This window comes from Amblyomma maculatum, chromosome 8 (assembly GCF_055883805.1).
Source record: "Amblyomma maculatum isolate TAMU_Amacu chromosome 8, ASM5588380v1, whole genome shotgun sequence".
In the NCBI taxonomy this organism is placed as follows: Eukaryota; Metazoa; Arthropoda; class Arachnida; order Ixodida; family Ixodidae; genus Amblyomma; species Amblyomma maculatum.
In genome coordinates this window covers 39,887,018-39,890,021 of record NC_139351.1, presented here as the reverse complement: position 1 = coordinate 39,890,021, position 3,004 = coordinate 39,887,018, and the positions used below count along the sequence as shown (strand labels likewise).

Genomic DNA, 3,004 nt, shown 5'->3' with positions numbered 1-3,004 from the left:
GTGGCACAACAAAATAGAGAAATGCAGTTAAAGACACACCATTAGAATAGGCATGACAAGATACACTAGCGCAAGTCAATTCAAATTTGGCGGAGCAGTCACATGATCACTTCGCCAGCGAGCGTTGTATTTCCATCATGCTTCCTGAGCATCTAAAGATCAGAGTTCGCCTTTGTAGGGAATCCTCCTGCGATTTCCTTGTGCTGGTTAAGGTTAGGAAAGTGGCTTTCGTTTTTTTTTTAAGAACCAACATAGAACCATTATGTCCGAAGCTTCAATCTCGCCTTACCACTAATGGCAAAACTGATTTCTTCTGAATGCTACGTATCTGGTTTGTGATAAAGAGTCATTGTATTGGAAGATGGTATATTACGTGCGTCCTAGCAACAGAATATTCCTGAAAATATACTTAACAAATAAAAAATGCGCAAGTCTCCATGTGAAGCAATGTTAAGAATTGCATTTCCGACAATTGTATGTTTTGGGAGGAAAACAAAAGACTAGCGTCATTTTTATATTTTGATTCTGTGTATGTTTCTTGTTTTTCACGTGTTAAGCTCTTTGTTGACACATCCGCTCATATTAAAACTCTGGGCAGCCTTAAACGCCATTCATCAAGGCATTTTAACATAGGCTGTAAAATTTGTAGCCGCTACCGTGTAGAGATGCTCAGTGAATTTCATACAATTCGTCAATATCACAAGTGACGACTACGGCCAAGTCATCTCTTGTGTAATTCACGAATTTTATTTTGAGTTCTTCTTGAAAGCGTAGTGCACTGATTTGAAAAGTTGTGCACCAGGCGCATTCCTTGCGGTAATGGCGCCTGTGGTGGTATCTGTCGCCTGTAAAACGAAACTGAACCCGGCTTTCGGGATAACTTTCTTCAATGCCCCGCTTAGGGGTAGAGAAAAATGCTTTCAACCAACTAGTCCTTACACATACCGAAAATATCCGCAACACTAACATGACTTTGAGAACTGACCCTGAAAGGCATCAATAAAACAGAAGACGCTTATTCAACTGTACCATACCGACCCCGTACAAACGGGGCTTCTGGTGACAATTATTTCAGTGTAATGATTTATAGCACTAGTAAATCTTCATTGTTTTTACTAGCACTTTTCCCCGCATTTCACCGCAGACTTTTCCCCCAGCGACCTTTTCCCCGCAAGGTACAAGCAGACTATATATCGACAAACAGGTAGAGAAAATGCTACGCGTGATAAATATTTGCAAAAAAAGTAACGCCTTCAAATATGATGGACTGTGGCAAACAAATTCATTTATATTCATTTTCGTCAGGTATAGCACCGCAGTAGACATCCCACAAAAAGTAGCCTTACTGGCACAAACTAAAAACGTTTGGACAAATGTGAGTTTCTGGATCAGCTGGCGATGTGCCTGGATTTCAATAGCCGCCATTCAGACTGTAGAGTAAGTTGTACTTCACGGAGTTTACAATTAAGATAAATCATTAGGGCGGCCTTTAAAAGCGCAGTGCTTTATGGCATCCAAGTTAAAAAAAAATTGATGAACTCAAGTGATAGGAAAATCTTGTAATCATCAATATTATTGATAGCAGCAATTGGGGAGATATAATTATGAACGGAAAAAGGAAACAAATACGTCAAGCATACAGCGATTTGCTTGGCATAAAAGAATTCGAGCCAGATTGATTTGGCGCGAATTCTTTTATGCCAAGAAGATCGCTGTATGTTTGATGTATTTGTTTCTTTTTTACGGACGATTAGCCTGCATTTCGGTAGCCAGCATTGCATAAGGACCACTAATTGCGTCTCTCATATTTTACGCAGGCAAAGCATTTTAACGAGATTTAGAGGCGCAGTGGTTAGAGAGCTCAAGTTAAAAAATGGATGAACTCGTCACAATTGCGGCTGAAATCTGGGAGTCACAGGTAAATATATACGCAAGTAGGTATCAATATTATTGCTCTGCGCATATTTATCAGCTAGAAAAGAATAGGCAAACTTCACGCGCATTTCTCGTGCTATTGTTTAAATGACTTCACTTTAGGTTACCTAATTTCAGCCATCCTGGCGGATGAATAGATGTCATTAAAATTTTTCAGACTTCAAAAATCAGAGTAGAGAGTATAAATTATTTTTCTTTGTGTATGTGGAGATTTCATATCTTATGCGATAATTTGCGCAAACTCAAAGGATAAAAACTCGTGTATGTGCATGCGACTGTAACGCTAGAACACACTAATGCCGCTGACACTTTCTCATCGCTTTCAAAGCATCAGACCGCGGACGCTGAAAAAAAAAATGGGGCAGCGGAAATCAAAACGAACCTTCCTACCGCGTGCTGCTTGCTTTAACGCAGTGCCACCGCCTTTTTGAAAGCATTTGACATAAACGTCTGATCAATGGGAAAATTTATGCTGTAGCCATTTGTGCAACTCGAATTTTAAAAAAGAGGCGCTAGGTCCTAGTGCGCACATTCACAGGTACGATCCCGCCACTGCAGAGCGCGGGAGCTTTTGCCTGCTGCGTTTCCGCCCTGGGCGGGTTCGCTCCTCCTTAGGAGACCTGGCCGCCACCGAGCTTCCCCGGGGTCACCATATCGGCGCCCAGCTTAGCGCGGACACCCATCAACATGGGCAGACGTGGGGCAAGGCCTCTAAGCCTCAACCCGTCCTCTAACGCGAGCCTCCAAGCAGCTGGATTACAGGGGCACGCCACTACCCAAGCCGGTGACTTAATTTGTTCCCCGTCCAAATCCGCCGTGATGACCATCATCTGAAAACACGGACACGTTCGCCCTCCTCCACCGGTGTCGCTTTTCATCGACTCTCAGTTGCTGCCCCAAGTCACGGAGATGCGTATCCTCGGCTTCTACCTCCATCACCGCAGCTCGGGAGCCACGCAAATGCAGCGACTGACCAAATCCGCGCACCAAGTTCTTCGCATGATAATCCATATCACAAATCGTCGTCATGGCCTCAAAGAATCCGACGCTATCGTCCTTGTCCAATCCC

General features: G+C 43.3%; 1 non-coding gene across 1 annotated transcript; it reads right to left on the bottom strand.

Moving 5' to 3' along the window:
• Positions 1 to 2,423: 2,423 nt before the first annotated feature.
• Positions 2,424 to 2,717, bottom strand: LOC146181027 (signal recognition particle RNA). Its single transcript, XR_014700514.1, has one exon.
• Between the last annotated feature and the right edge of the window lie 287 nt (positions 2,718 to 3,004).